At 42.5% G+C, this 16,168-nt stretch overlaps 1 protein-coding gene and 4 non-coding genes across 5 annotated transcripts in view; all 5 read left to right on the top strand.

Moving 5' to 3' along the window:
- The window catches only part of LOC141381647 (uncharacterized), a 751,802-nt gene that overhangs the window by 89,126 nt on the left and 646,508 nt on the right, over window positions 1-16,168 (top strand). The gene's annotated exons all lie outside the window — the stretch shown is intronic.
- Window positions 13,529-13,601, top strand: trnak-uuu (transfer RNA lysine (anticodon UUU)). Its single transcript has one exon. It is a non-coding gene; the product is annotated as a tRNA-Lys (tRNA).
- Window positions 14,525-14,606, top strand: trnas-uga (transfer RNA serine (anticodon UGA)). The gene has a single exon. It is a non-coding gene; the product is annotated as a tRNA-Ser (tRNA).
- Window positions 15,559-15,640, top strand: trnas-uga (transfer RNA serine (anticodon UGA)). The gene has a single exon. It is a non-coding gene; the product is annotated as a tRNA-Ser (tRNA).
- trnah-gug (transfer RNA histidin (anticodon GUG)) lies at window positions 15,830-15,901 on the top strand. Its single transcript has one exon. It is a non-coding gene; the product is annotated as a tRNA-His (tRNA).

The following is a 16,168-nucleotide window of genomic DNA, read 5'->3' as shown; positions in this document are numbered from 1 at the left end:
TTTTTTGACTGTTGTTTGTTTTTCTTCTACAAGATGAATATTCCTCATATGTGAATAAAAAGTGCCTTTCCTCATTGACAGGACAGAATATTTTTACTCTCCCTCAAGTGGTTTCAAACCTTATTGACTTTCTTCTGTTGATCACAAACCAAGATATTTTGAAGAAAGCTAAAAATCTGTAACCATTGACTTCTATAGTGGGAAAAACAGATATGGAAGTCAATGGTTACACGTTTCCAATATTAAAAAAAAAAAAGTCAAAGATAGTGTGAGTTTACCTGCCTGCATTATATAGAAATATTGTAGTAATTCTTTGCCCTTCTAGTTTTTGTTATCAAATAATACCATGCACAAATAATTCACGATAGGGGTCATAATATTTTACCCGATGAACGAGGTGAATGTCTGAGGTAAAATTGGTTTTATATTCACACATTCTGACTTTCTCCCTAATAATATAATTTTAGAAGAGTATTATTTGCTAATCCCTAATATCATGTTAGCAGCCAATGACTATCAAAGTACAACATTGTTCACTGTCAGTTTAATAGTGCTAATGTGGTTTTTAAGTCATATTTACGTGTGATTTCAGTCATTATAATAAAAGTGCTATGGTAAACAATACTGAGAGTGTGTCACACAAGCTGTCACTAATCGAATGTGCGAATGTAAAATCCACTTTACCTTAGTTGAGGTTACTCTGTGAGCCAAAGTGAAGCACAGTTGACCGAGAGGCCAGTGGAGAGAAAGCCTTTAGCTCCGGGTCATAATCTGTCTCCCAAAGTCTAATAAACACACCCCAAAGCAAACAAAGTCACAACGCTGTAACTATACAAGACATTTATTATATTAGCAAACTGATGCTACTAGCCGTCTTATCATATGTGTACATTTTTACACGCTTTAAAAAAGTATATTTAATATGCTTAATAATACAAGCTAGCAGCCGTGCTATCGGCTACTCCAAAGTAAACACATCACGTTGCTTCAAATTACTCAAAGAATAATGCTTACGGACTTGAAAGTTGACAAACATAAACGAAAAACGAGTGGTCTTACCGTTTACAGCTCACCGAGCTGCATCTCCGACTGATCCAGGAGTGTTTTTCGCCGTTCGCGATCAGCTATCACTCTTATTGGATTTATCCCATTTCACGAACCAAAATAGCAAGAGGAAACTTGTGGACTTGATCTGTTGACAGGCTAGAGTTTGTGTAGTTTCCATAAACGCAATAATATACCACGATTATGATAAATTACGCCAAAACTAACAACCAGTTCTGCTATTAGCTCCTCTGCCCAACTGTAAACAGCGCACGTCTGTCAGATAAGTCCCTGCACTGATGCCACCGGGGTGGTTAGAAAAAAAAGCGGAAGAGGGAAAACAGACACATTTTCTTTCAAATTTGTGCCATTGCACTTCGTAAAACATTTTAATATGGTATTTTATGGTATTATAGAGTATTTTCACAAACGATTCTACCTTTTTTTTAAACAGTTTTTAACCTACAATATGCTCTTTAACCTTATGGTTTTGTTTTGCATTACTTATATCATGTAGTTAAAGTGTTGTTGTGATTTTATCCTAAGTTCTTTGTCTTCTTTAGTATTCCTAAACATTTGTTGTTTGCATTGATTGATTGTTCTATAAGTTGCACTTTATAATAAATATTTTGCATTCAGGTTATTTTGTTGGCTTATCTCTCTTTTGTGCTGCGACTCAAACAAGCGGGTCATAACACTTCGTAAAATGTGTCCGGTTGTATCCGAGATCTTGTCCTTTCAGTCATGACCATGGGTGACAGTAGGTACTTAGATTACCTTACGTCTCAGCTCCTTCACCACAACAGGCAATCACATCAACTCCATTACCAGCTGGCAGCTAGCTCTCTGCAACTCTCACATGGCCGCCCACTGAAGCTAAACAGGGCTGCGCCCGGTCAGTACCTGGATGGGAGACCACATGGGAAAGCTAGGTTGCTGCCGGAAGTTGTGTAAGTCAGGCCAGCAGGGGTCCTAATGCCCCAGTATAGTGCTCAGTGAGCACTTTCTTTCGTTAAACCGAGATTGTTAGGTGGTCCCAGGATGTCCTTTGAAAAGAGTAGGCCTCTCCCTCATCCCTTAATCTACACATCATGAGCCACACTGGAGAGAAACTAGAATGTCTAATCATCTTTGTTTAATCCCGCTCCTTTTGCAGCGTCGTACAACAGAATTTCTCATGCTCAAACACTAGTGTGACTGCAGCTTCGATGTGGGATGAGTTTCAGCAACTCATCAGAACTTAATAAACACATGAAGACCCACACTGGAGAGAAACCAATCACATGGACTCAGTGTGGGGAGAGTTTCAACAGATTAGCAAACCTTAATGAACACATGAAGATCCACACTGGTGTGAAAGAGTATATGTGCTTGAGTGTGAGAAGACTTTTATTACAGCTCAAATTGAAACTGCACGAGACGATTCACACTGGACCATACAAGTCTTCAAACTGACAAGAGGTTTAATCAGTTAACACATCTGAAAACACAAAAGAGGATTCACACTGGTGAGAAACCGTACAGATCTGATCAGTGTCTACAGAGTTTCACTCATTCGGCACAGCTTAAGAAACACATGGACAAAAAGTTGCACACATGACATGAATGCAGCAAAACATTTTCTCATGTGCACAGGATTTTTCATGTCTGAATAATGTTTCAAAAGGCTGAGTGATAGTATACTGTGTTCCAACACTTCTACACTGCAGTAGGTGGGGTTGTAAATGTGCTGTGATCCTCGTGTTTACCTCAAACACAATGATGGCAGCTGAGTGAAGAACACTTTCATAAATATCTGACAAACAGCACCTCTGCGACTTAAAATCTCTTTGCAAGTGATTGTACAGGTGCGGATAAATCTGTACTCCAATCTCCAGTGTATTCATGTAGCTTGTGATGTTTTGGATGATATTCTCTGTCTGGCTCTCTGATTAAGAAACAAGTCACTGGAAAGACACCGCACACCAAAGAAGGTGGACCTCCAGGACGGTTAGTTTGCAGTATACCAGGACCTCAAGTTTAGAAAGCTCATTCAATTGTCCTGTCTTGCAGCTTTTATTTGTAAAGTTTCTTTACTATTATGTTTAAGATTTTTTCTAGTTTACTACATTTACTTGTTTGAGTAGAATACGAACTTGATGAATATTTTATGATTTAGGCAGAGCGACAGGTATTAAGTTTTACAATATTACTAAACTGTAATGATCCCAGGACTTCCGATTGGAGTATGTGGTAAATCCTGATTGAATGCCTGCATTACTCATCAATGGGTATATAAAAGTTGTTGTGTTAGCTACCCCAGGATGCTGATGCTACTTGGGAGTCTTCATGTCAAGACCTGCCATTTCATTGACTCTTTAACCTTATGGTTTTGTTTTGCATTACTTATATCATGCAGTTAAAGTGTTGTTGTGATTATATCCTAAGTTCTTTATCTTTATTATTATCTATAGACATTTGTTGGTTGCTTTGATTGATTGTTCTATGAGTTACTTTTATAATAAATCATTTGCATTCAAGCTATTTTGTTGGTTCATCTCTCTTTTATGTTGCAACTCAAACAAGCGGGTCATAACACTTTGTAAAATGTGTCTGGTTGTATCCGAGATATTGTCCTTTCAGTTATGACCATAGGTAAGAGTAGGAACCTAGACTGAGCGGTAAATTGAGAACATTGTCTTTCATCTCAGCTCCTTAACCACAACCGACAATCACATCAACTGCATTACTGCTGCTGCTGCACTGATACATCTTTAAATCTCACATTCCATTCCTCATGAAAAAAAAAAACGCAGATACCTGAACTCTATTTGGGGTAAGGACTCTCTGTCACGACACTAGACGAAAAGGATCCAATTGCAAGTGTTTATTAACTGAAAAATGAAACAAAGGATATTACTGGAGTGAACTGGAGACAAGAAAGTTCAAAACGAGAGCCACGGGTCACAATGAAGACATCAATGAACAACGAAGGATTCTGGAAAACAACAGATAGAAACAAGACAAACAACGGACTGATGACCAGAACATACCACATGAGGAAATATATAGCCAGGCAAATAAGGACTAGCTGAAAGATGATTAAGTCAGCTGATGACATCAGCTGATCCAAAAGCACGCTGTCAAACCAAAAGGTAAACAAACACACACCCTCACACATGACAACACACAAGGCAAGATACATAACATACAGGAGGAACACACAGATCCATAAACCATGACAGTACCCTCTCTCCTAAGAGCGCCTCTTGGCGCTCACAGAAGAGCTTACCTGGCGATTGTAATCATCGATGAGAGAATGATCCAATATGTCCCTTGCAGGAACCCAACTCCTCTCCTCTGGACCGTAACCCTCCCAGTCCACCAAGTACAGGAATCCTCGTCCCCTCCGTCTCGAGTCCAGAATGCGCTTAACCGAATAAACCGTCTCCCCCTCTACGAGACGCGGCTGGGGAGGAACCGGAGTAGGCGGATTAATGGCCGTATGAAAAAAGGGCTTCAATTTAGAGACATGAAAAACGGGATGAATTCTCCTGTACGCTGGAGGAAGTTTGAGGCGGACTGCCACTGGACTAATGATTTTAGTGACAGAAAACGGGCCAATGAATTTAGGTGCAAGTTTATTACATACGGTGCGGAGAGGAATATTTCTAGATGAAAGCCACACTTTTTGACCGACAACGTAAACGGGAGGCTTAGACCGGTGGCGGTCGGCTTTAGCCTTGGTGCGCAAACCTACTTGAAGGAGGGTCTGTCTGGCCCTGTTCCAAGTACGTCGACACCTCTGGACAAAGGCGTGGGCGGAGGGAACCGCGACTTCAGATTCCAGACTGGGAAATGCAGGTGGCTGGTACCCTAGACTACACTCAAACAGTGAGAGGCCCGTGGCAGACACTGGTAATGAGTTATGTGCTTACTCAACCCATGAGAGCTGCTGGCTCCAGGAGGATGGATTCTGAGAGACTAAACATCGTAACATACGTTCAAGATCTTGGTTGGCTCTCTCTGTTTGACCGTTACTCTGAGGGTGGAAACCAGAAGAAAGACTAACAGTCGCCCCCATTAAATGACAAAACTCTCTCCAAAATTTAGAGATGAACTGAGGCCCCCTGTCAGAAACCACATCTGTTGGGAGGCCATGAATACGAAAGACATGGTCAATGACAGAAGCCGCTGTCTCTCTGGCTGATGGTAATTTGGGCAGAGGGATAAAGTGAGTAGCTTTCGAAAACCGGTCCACTACGGTCAAAATCACTGTATTCCCGTTGGAGGGGGGGAGACCTGTAACGAAATCTAGCGCAATATGGGACCAGGGTCTCGATGGCACTGACAGTGGCTGAAGAAGTCCAGCGGGAGGGTGATTGAAAGTCTTAGAAATAGCACAAACAGAGCAAGCCAACCCAAAGTCCCTTTTATCACGAGCCATAAGAGGCCACCAGAATCGTTGTTTGACTAGAGACAAGGTACGACTCACCCCAGGATGACAGGCCAACTTGGAAGAGTGACCCCAACGTATGACGTCAGACCGTAATTCCTCTGGCACAAATAAACGACCCGGTGGGCATCCAGGCGGAGGCGTTACCCCTTCTAAGGCCATGCGGACCCTTGACTCGATCTCCCAGGTGACAGCAGAGATAAAAAGTCTGCGTGGCACGATGGCTTCAGGAGATGATGCATGCTCGGAGTGATCAAAAATTCGAGAAAGTGCGTCAGGTTTAACATTCTTGGAACCTGGTCGGTACGAGATGGAAAAATCTAAACGTCCGAAAAATAAAGCCCACCGTGCCTGCCTAGAGTTCAATCTTTTGGCGGATTGGATGTACTCCAGATTTTTATGATCGGTCCAAACGATAAAGGGAACCCCCGAACCCTCTAGCCAATGACGCCACTCTTCCAACGCAAGCTTGACAGCCAGCAGCTCTCGATTACCAATATCATAATTTCGTTCTGCATTGTTGAGACGATGAGAAAAATACGCGCAAGGATGCATCTTGTTGTCCGAGGAAGAGCGCTGGGACAGGATAGCACCGACCCCCACCACTGATGCGTCAACCTCCACCACAAACTGCCGTGATGGATCAGGGGCAATGAGAATGGGGCTGAAACAAAGCAGCTTTTCAGTCGGTCGAATGCAACTTGTGCTGCATTGGACCACCTGAACGGAGTCTTGATGGAGGTTAAGGCAGTCAGAGGCGCAGCAAGCTGGCTGAAGTTGCGAATGAAACGCCGATAAAAATTGGAAAAACCAAGAAACCTCTGCAGGGCCTTGCGGGAGTCTGGGGTTGGCCAATTTACCACAGCCTGAACTTTCTCTGGATCCATGCGCATCCCCTCGACCGACACGATATGTCCCAGAAATGGAACAGACTGTGCATGGAATACGCATTTCTCCGCCTTGACATAAAGCCCATTCTCTAGCATATCTCTCAACACATCATTAACGAATGCTTGGAAGACTGCAGGGGCATTGGACAGACCGAAAGGAAGAATGCAATACTCAAAGTGCCCCCTGGGGGTATTAAAGGCAGTCTTCCATTCATCGCCCTCTCGAATACGGACCAAATGGTAAGCGTTGCGGAGATCTAATTTTGTGAAAAAGGGCGCCCCCTGCAGACGTTCGAAGGCAGAAGACATCAGCAGCAAAGGATAAGAATTCTTCACCGTGATAGCGTTCAGCCCTCGATAGTCAATACAAGGACGGAGGGAGCCATCTTTCTTTTTCACACAAAAACCCCCCGCCCCTGCTGGTGATGAAGAAGGACGGATGATCTTAGCTGCTAGAGAATCAGAAATATATTTCTCCATGGCCTCCCTCTCTGGGGCAGAGAGCGAATAAAGTTTGCCTTTAGGCGGAGACGTACCTGGCAATAACTCTATAGCACAGTCATAGGGACGATGTGGAGGCAGAGAAGCAGCTCGAGACTTACTGAACACTCTCTTCAGGTCGAGGTACTCACTGGGCACGTTTGACAGATCCATGTGTTCCTCCTGAAAAACAGAACGAGACACAGAAGAACAGGCAGACAACAGACACGTAGCATGACAGCTCTCACTCCAAGAAATTATTGATTCCTGCCTCCAATTAATATGTGGATTGTGCATTACCAGCCATGGATGCCCAAGGACCACTGGAGTGACAGGGGCTTCTATTAAAAAAAAAAGAATAATTTCAGTGTGGTTACCAGATGTGATCAATCTTATAGGACCAGTGGAATGAGTAATGGAAGGAAGAGAGGACCCATTGAGAGCATGAACAGATATAGGTTGCGAGAGAGAAATTACAGGAAGTCCAAGCACCAGCGCAGTACAAACACAGTCCCTCGCTGTGGTGTCTGCGCTTCTCCAGCGACAGCCTAGAGCGGCCCATCTGCATGGGTTCAGGTTCCGAGAGGGGCGTGTCCACTGGACCCGGAAAAACAGTAGCAGCCGGAAGAGGGGAGTTCTCCAAGGCGTGTGTGTGTCGCGTGTGTCTCTCACGGAGCCGAAGACGAGAATCCACGCGGATGGCTAAATCAATGAGACCATCCAGGGTTTTAGGAAGATCCAAAGCAAAGATCTCGTCTTTTATACGGTCTGCTAGCCCGTGGAGAGAGACGTCCCACTGTGCCTGAGCGTTCCACTCACTCTCCGACACCAGGGTGCGGAACTCAATGGAGTAGTCAGCAACACTCCGTTGCCCCTGCTGCAACTCCGTGAGCATCCGGGCCGCCTCTCTGCCCGTTGCGGCTCGATCGAAAACCTTTTTCAGTTCCTCCGAAAAGGCTTTAAACGTTGAACAACATGGGAGTTTCTTCTCCCACACAGCTGTTCCCCAAAGCGCCACTCTTCCAGTGAGAAGCGTGATGGCAAACGCTACTTTCGATTCCTCCGTGGGAAAGGAGGAAGGCTGCAAGGAGAAGTACAGCGAGCATTTTGCCAAAAAGGCACGACACAACTTGGTTCTCCGGAGTAGAAGGCTGGAGGTGGAAGGCGAGGTTCGGTAGATCGAGCAGCTTGATCAGACACGGACACTACCGGTGGACTAATGTTAGCTGCAACAGGCTGCTGGACCACCACAGCAGTATGAAGACTTTGCAGCTGTGTGGTGGGTTCAGACACCTTATTTACCAACGCTTGGATAGCGCGACTGGTGTTGTTCATCTGCTCATCTTGCCTGTCCATGCGTGTGGTGGCCTGCGAAACAAACTCCTGCAAGCCGGGGATACTCGCTGGATCCATGTGTGATCAGTCCGTTCTGTCACGACACTAGACGAAAAGGATCCAATTGCAAGTGTTTATTAACTGAAAAATGAAACAAAGGATATCACTAGAGTGAACTGGAGACAAGAAAGTTCAAAACGAGAGCCACGGGTCACAATAAAGACATCAATGAACAACGAAGGATTCTGGAAAACAACAGACAGAAACAAGACAAACAACGGACTGATGACCAGAACATACCACATGAGGAAATATATAGCCAGGCAAATAAGGACTAGCTGAAAGATGATTAAGTCAGCTGATGACATCAGCTGATCCAAAAGCACGCTGTCAACACAAAAGGTAAACAAACACACACCCTCACACATGACAACACACAAGGCAAAATACATAACATACAGGAGGAACACACAGATCCATAAACCGTGACACTCTCCTCCAAACTGGAGATGGCCACCTTTTTCCAGTCAAGCACCATGGTTTCTGAGCTGCTGTTTTTTTTCCTGCCATGTCACACTTAGCAGCAAACCGTCCCACTGCATGCTGAAGGTCCATGTCCAGAGTACCCGTGGGGTCTTAAAAGCATTGAAAAACTCTTACATTTCAAATGAAGGCCTTAATAGTCTTGAATTTTGTAAATAAAGTCTTGAATTTCATTACAAAGGTCTTAATTTTCTTCATTTATTTTTGCCTTTCCTAGGATTAAGTTCATACCGTAACAAAATGAACTGTTACTAATGTAGGCTAATTAAAAATTCATGCAGCGTAACGTTGAGTGCACCTCACGCTCCAAGTCATAGCAGAAAGCGTGAAAGCGTGCGCACCCGTCATATGGGCTGTTTCTCAATATGCGTTCTTTAGCGGTCTTGCGTCCTCGTGCAACGTCATCATCAGCTGCCTAAGTTCAGGTCCAATACTCAAGACCGCAAGTACGGAGGATGCGTGAAACTTCCCGGATGTGTTCTTGAAATCGAGGACACACTGATGCAGACTTGAGCATCGAACTCGCTCTGGAAGTCCCAGAAGTCATTGCGACTGGAGGTGGGAAGCGCAGCATTTTATTTAGATTTATTATTAAAGTTCAGAGATATCACTTATTTACCTCAGGAGTTTCCCTAAATGAAACGGTTAAAGTAAACATTACCATGGACATCTTAATAAAGGAATAAACACATTAAGGGTTGTTTGTTTGCTGAAATTCGTATTAAAATCTGTTTTATTTATATTGTGCAGAGTATATGTATAATGTTTTTATGCAAAGTATATATTTTGAAGAAGGGGGAAACAATAAATCGTTGTATGAATGCTGTAATGTTTAAATAATTTACTATTTAAAACGCGTGAAGGTCACATGACCATCAGGAAGAACGCAGCATCCCATTTCTCAAAGGACGCATTCTCTGCCCTCGCGGTCTCCTGAGTTCGTTCTTCCAAGGACACCTGGCAAGACCGGTCTCCACAAGAACACAAGTCCGTTCTCTGCGTTCTTGGAATTGAGAAACAGCCATGGTTACTTGAGGTGAGGCACAGAACAAGATAGTGGCTAGCCCAGTTTGTCGGCTAAAATGGGAAAGTGTCGCTGTGGCCAAGGAATCCGAATTGCGTTCGGGTTAAGCCTGTTCCAGGAAATGACCGCGATGCCTATTGCTGTTGATGCCGGAAATCTTTTAAGCTAACGTTAGCGATAATGGGTGTTACGGCCCTGGACACCCATATAGGGGGTTGCCAAACACACCGCGTGTAGTACTGCTTGTCAGTGCCAACCACCTATTGTGCAGTTCTGTGCAGCGGAAACCTCTTTGATTACTGTAACAGCTTTAACAATCAGTAATGAAGAAATTTCTACATTAGAAGAATGACAGTTTCTTCTTCCTGTTTTTCGGTGGTCGATAACAAAGTTTTTGATGCGTTACTGCCACCTTTCGCTCTGGTTGGTGATGTCACCAAACAATCACTGGGCTGACACGAGAAACTTGCTTGATTGAAAGATGACTGAGAGAGATTAGATTAGGGTGTAATTCATTAATGAAGAGTTGTAAATATATATATACAATATAATGCTTATTGCAAAGTATTTCCCTTTACTATAAATGACTGTAGTATTTTAATTGTGTAACACCTGGTTTTATTGGATTTTTAGTTTTTGCTGTTATATACTATAATTTGTTTCTGTTTGGTACAGCATATGATTTACAGTAAATAACTGAACTGAATTATGTTTCATTGACAGTTTTATTGATCACTAAGATATGATTGACTTGGATTTAACTTGCTTCGATTTAAATATGAAAATTGTATAAATAGCTTGGATGTAGTTAGGCTTCTTTTGCCAAGGAGTTTATAGCTTAGCTTGATACAATTCTAAGAGGTAAGCTTTTAAGTAGAGTAGCTAATAGCTTAGCTCATTACATTTTTCAAGTAGTTTGCCCAACACTGCCACCACAGCAAAGGAACATCCTATCTTACCGTGGCTCAACACCAACTCTGCAGGCAGATGTGATGTGGGTCTTTAAAACAATCCCTGTGCACCACTCTTTCACACTGAATAAGAACATTACAGAGGTTTTTAAAACCATGGTTTCTGACTCTGAGATTGCAGTTACACTTTTGAGTGGAAGCAACAAAACTGCATTTATTAATTAATTCAGATCCTTTTATAACTAAAGAACTGACTGACCAGGTAAATAAGGCCAACGGGTGTCATGAGATCACAAAACACAAAAAGCAAGCCATTTATTTAGACAAAGACAAAAGGGGTTTCCCGATCTTGCACAGAATCTTCAAGAAATGAGTCCAGACAAAAGAACTGACAAAAAATACAAAAATAAGCAAATACAAAAATGGGTATGTGTTAACAAAAACAAACAAGAATCTAAGAATAAGCCAATACAAAAATAGATCACCAAACAAACATACCGGACGTGAGGAACAAACAAAATCCTAAGGCAACTAAAACACAAGACAAAAGGGTTTATAAAGACAGGGCTAAATTAACAAACAAGAAACAGCTGTAACAGAATACAATCAGAAGTGTAAATGATTATAGGAAATGAAGTTAAACTACAAAAGAAGCTAGTGACCTCAAGTGTCCAAAAAAGGGCACTGCAACATGTGACAACGGGTTTTCGGTCATGTTTGACCTTCCGTTGGACCTTCATATTCACTACTGGGTGCTGACCACACTGTTGCGTATGTATTAAATATTACAGAAAATTTAAATAAAATGCTTTACTTAATTCAAGTAGCCCAATTATACATAATTATTTACAAGGGTTCAAACTTTATACAGATTTGACATTTTTCCCTCATACTTTTGCCGGAATGGGTACAAAGTTGGCATTAAATTTCATTTGAAATGTTATTAAAAAAAGTCTTAAAAAGCCTTGCATTTCATTTGGAGGATCCTGGGGGTACCCTGGGCATAGTGCTGGGTAGGAGCAGAATGCTTGGTAGGAGCAGTGTGTTGGGTCATGGCAGAGTGCTGGGCCGTGGCGGAGTGCTGTGTAGGAGCAGTGTGTTGGGTCATGGCAGAGTGCTAGGCCGTGGAAGACTGCTAGGTGGTTTCCCATCATATTGCTCTTCCTTCATGGCAAAGGCAATTCTGCCAGAAGGAAAGAGCTCAATATATTCTCTAAAACTCACTTTATTGTGGGCATGTTCTTTGGAGCCTTTGCTTCCTTCTGTGGGGTCCCTCTTCAAAGAAACCCAGCAGATGTTTTCTGTTAGTCACATCTCCATGGTGCTCATTTAAGCTTTTTTTGGCCTTGTCCAGTACTGCCTCTGGGGACAGTGGTTTTCTGTAAGGCTTTCCTTTGTTAGCTTCCTTCACTTTTGTTGCCTCCACTGTATCTGTCAGATTCAGGCTGCCATCATTCCGTCTCCTGAATCGAGGTTTCATCTAGTAACACATTAGTTAAATACATAGGTTCCACAAATATTAAAATTGACTCACCCTCAAGTTGTACCAAATACATTTAAATTTCTTTGTTTTTAGGAACACAAAGAAGATATTTGGAGCAATGTCAGCAGACAAACAGATTTTAGCCAACTATTTACAGCCGTAGTTGGAGAAAGATATACTGTGGCAATAAACGGGTGGTGAGATATTAAAATAATTATACCAATAATAACAATGTTTGTCCTAGTTGAGACAGCGAATAAGTGAAATTCTATGTTATCTCTTTGTAATGTCAATTTTTTAAGACAATATTTTCATTTTCAAAAAGAAAATATTTACTACATTTTGAAAACTACTGTTCTATTACATGTAAATGCAGTGCATTCAAACTATTACTTTAAATTGAAGTTACTTATATTTTAGTCTGTACTACATTTAATCTATTGTCTGTGAAATAGAAAATTAAAGAATATTAATGTTAACTTTGTTACTGGTCTATAATTAGTGATGAATTAATGTGTGTGCATTATTATATTATTGTTTTATTATTGGTGATGCATTAATGTGTGACCCTTTTATTGTAGCTTTATTATTAGTGATGAATTAATGTGAGCATTATTCTATTTTTGGTTTATTATTAGTGATGCAATCATACGTGATCCATATTGTTTTTTGCTTTGTGATTAGGGATGTATTATGCGTGAGCGTTATTAGATTAGTTTATGATTAGTTATGTAGTGATATGTGAGCGTTATTATACTATTTGTTTATAATTAGTGACTGATGAAATGAGCCTTATATTTATTATTAGTGAAGTGATTCATTAATGTGTTAGAATAATAGACGGGCATTATTGTAACTATGGTAGTAAATGATAATATAAAGTGTTGTAATGTATAATAACTGCATTAAAATGTTTGTAGTAAAACTGTACAGTGTGCTTGGTCGGCTAACGTTAATCTTACCAAATAACATTATATAACATCTATAACAATCATTTAATAATCGTGTTGTAGTAATTAATGTTACTGTAATGGTTATTTAAACCAACTTGTTATAAAAATACTTACTTTGCAATTGTTGTCCGAATTAATCTGCAACAAAATCTGTTATTACAATACAAATCATGAATGTTATAAGGGCTCTGATTGGCCATAGCGTTCATTGTAACTCGGAACATGATTGGCTGCCGTAACCAAGAATAAGGTGAATCTTGGTTCCAACCCGGAACGTGATTGGCCGGTGTAACCAAGAATAACGACGACTTACAGGTGGCAGTATGCGCCACTGGCCCAGTCTGCGTCAGCAGTGCTCATTAGCATGCTGCTTGGAAAGAGGACACGGCTCGGTGAACGGAGTTCCTACTTGCAAATGCCTTGCCATGGAGCCTGGATAGCTCAGTCGGTAGAGCATCAGACTTTTAATCTGAGGGTCCAGGGTTCAAGTCCCTGTTCGGGCGTAAAACCTTTTTTGTGGAGCCACAGCTTTTGCCGTTGAGCCATCGCTTGCTGAAAGTTATATCTGGACAACAACAACAGAGAGACGTTCTGCAGTTGCTATTGATCCATTTAATGTCTCCTACATGACATGGAGTCCTATCTATTGTGTTGTACTGATGTCTACACCTACAACAACCATAAACCCAACCTCACAGTAATCTGTTGTGTTTTAGCAACATCTACACCAACCATAAGCCTAAACCCCACCTCACGGTAAACTTTTGTGTACTGTAAAGCTCTGCGCCGACCACACAACCATTAACATTACCTACTTGTAAAGCCTTGTATTGGAGCCTGGATAACTCAGCCGGTAGAGCATCAGACTTTTAATCTGAGGGTCCAGGGTTCAAGTCCCTGTTTGGGCGTATAAGACTTTTTGTGGAGCCACAGCTTTTGCCGTTGAGCCATCACTTGCTGAAAGTTATATCTGGACAACAACAACAGAGAGACCTTCTGCAGTTGCTATTGATCCATTTAATGTCTCCTACATGACATGGAGTCCTATCTATTGTGTTGTACTGATGTCTACACCTACAACAACCATAAACCCAACCTCACAGTAATCTGTTGTGTTTTAGCAACATCTACACCAACCATAAGCCTAAACCCCACCTCACGGTAAACTTTTGTGTACCGTGAAGATCTGCGCCGACCACAACCATAAAGATGACCTACTTGCAAATCACTTACCATGGACCCTGGATAGCTCAGTCGGTAGAGCATCAGATTTTTAATCTGAGGGTCCAGGGTTCAAGTCCCTCTGGGCGTATAAGACTTTTTGTGGAGCCACAGCTTTTGCCGTTGAGCTATCGCTTGCTGAAAGTTATATCTGGATGCACAACACGTGTACTGGGAATGAGGACATGGCTGTATAGGCAGTCTTGTAGTCGTGGCCGAGTGGTTAAGGCGATGGACTTGAAATCCATTGGGGTCTCCCTGCGCAGGTTCGAATCCTGCCGACTACGTCCAGGGAGTGCGCAGGACTTACTTTGCGACCTTCCATGATTGTTTGCCATTCCATTGTTTCTTGGGAAAAGGGATGTGCTAGAAGGGAAAAGCAAAACGGCAGCAGTTGCCAGCTAGCTGCCCTGGGGGCTTTCCATTTTTAAAGACATATGACAGAGAATTAATGTCCAGCGGCTTTCCCATAGCTCGCAGTGATTGTATAGTGGTTAGTACTCTGCATTGTGGCCGCAACCACTCCGGTTCGAATCCGGTTCGCGGCAGGTTTTTCAAGGTGACATTGGCGTTGCACTCTGAGTTGCCATCCTCAATCTCCAGCCTCCTTTTAGTGCATGCTGTGCTACTGGAACGTCCTGAATGTTTCCTAAAGTGTGAAAGACTAGGGATTCGATATGAGCAACGGGACCTTTGATGCCAGCGTGCTTCGTGGATAAGCATTGGTCAAGTCACGCTTCTAAGGCATGGAAGGAATCTTTTCAATTGTTAACTCTCCATTCATTGCCACAACAACAGAGAGACCTTCTGCAGTTGCTATTGATCCATTTAATGTCTCCTACATGACATGGAGTCCTATCTATTGTGTTGTACTGATGTCTACACCTACAACAACCATAAACCCAACCTCACAGTAATCTGTTGTGTTTTAGCAACATCTACACCAACCATAAGACTAAACCCCACCTCATGGTAAACTTTTGTGTACCGTGAAGGTGTGCGCCAACCACAACCATAAACATTACCTACTTGCAAATGCTTTACCATGAAGCCTGGATAGGTCAGTCGGTAGAGCATCAGACTTTTAATCTGAGGGTCCAGGGTTCCAGTCCCTCTTCAGGCGTATAAGACTTTTTGTGGAGCCACAGCTTTTGCCGTTGAGCTATCGCTTGCTGAAAGTTATATCTGGATGCACAACACATGTACTGGGAATGAGGACATGGCTGTATAGGCAGTCTTGTAGTCGTGGCCGAGTGGTTAAGGCGATGGACTTGAAATCCATTGGTGTCTCCCTGCGCAGGTACGAATCCTGCTGACTACGTCAAGGCAGTGCGCAGGACTTAGTTTGCGACCTTCAATGATTGTTTGCAATTCCATTGTTTCTTGGAAAAAGGGATGTGCTAGAAGGGAAAAGCAAAACGGCAGCAGATGCCAGCTAGCTGCCCTGGGGGCTTTCCATTTTTAAAGACATATGACAGAGAATGAACATCCAGTGGCTTTCCTGTAGCACGCCGTGATCGTATAGTGGTTAGTACTCTGCGTTGTGGCCGCAGCAACCCCGGTTCGAATCCGGGTCACGGCAGGTTTTTCAAGGTGACATTGGCGTTGCACTCTGTGTCGCCATCCTTAATCTTCAGCCTCCTTTTAGTGCAGGCTGTGCTACTGGAACGTTCTGAATGTTTCCTAAAGAGTGGAAGACTAGGGATTCGATATGAGCAACGGGACCTTTGATGCCAGCGTGCTGTGTGGATAAGCATTGATCAAGTCACGCTTCTAAGGCATGGTAGGAATCTTTAAAGATGACCTACTTGCAAATCCCTTACCATGGACCCTGGATAGCTCAGTCGGT

The sequence above is a fragment of the Danio rerio genome, chromosome 4, assembly GCF_052040795.2.
Source record: "Danio rerio strain M-AB ecotype USA chromosome 4, GRCz13ab, whole genome shotgun sequence".
NCBI lineage: Eukaryota > Metazoa > Chordata > Actinopteri > Cypriniformes > Danionidae > Danio > Danio rerio.
This window is presented reverse-complemented; position numbering and strand designations above follow the sequence as displayed.